This window comes from Penaeus monodon, chromosome 30 (assembly GCF_015228065.2).
Source record: "Penaeus monodon isolate SGIC_2016 chromosome 30, NSTDA_Pmon_1, whole genome shotgun sequence".
NCBI classification, from domain to species: domain Eukaryota; kingdom Metazoa; phylum Arthropoda; class Malacostraca; order Decapoda; family Penaeidae; genus Penaeus; species Penaeus monodon.
The window spans coordinates 1341900-1342509 of NC_051415.1; positions in this window are offsets into that span (position 1 = coordinate 1341900).

Here is a 610-nt window from a genome sequence, read left to right on the forward strand (position 1 = left end):
CCTCTGGTTGGAGGGCTCCTCATAAAACCTCTCTTTTCCTGAGGTTTGGTTGTGGTAATGTAAAACTTTACCAAATTTTTATATTAATATATTTTTATCTATTCCATTATTTTGAAAGAAACATATATTGTATGGAATGTCCTTATGAAGAACTTAATTTAGCCTAGGTACGTGCAGTCTCCCTTGAGGTTTGCTTTTAACAATTACCATGGGTATAAATACAATATAATCTCTTAAAACAGGAGTACCATTATAATTTTAATTCTAGCTTATTCTTATATTTTCTGTTTCAGGCTGCTTGTTAACTAAATTTCAGTATTTGAGGAGCCATTTTCAAAAACAACTGAGGAAAATTCAGTCTGCACCCAGTGGATCTGGAAGGAAACCCATCATCAAATGGGAATTTTTTAAGGTTACTCCTTTCTTCAACGGGCCTACACTGCTGAGAATAGCATCTCTACATTTGAAACTAGAAGAGAAAAAAAAGTGGAGAATGAGAATGTAAGTCTTTTGTTGTTAGTAACCAAATAAAGGTACTTTGCATTAAGGAAAGGCTGTCATGCCCAGGTGTTGATGTTATTCTGAAATGAAAGATCAGATCAGATAAGAC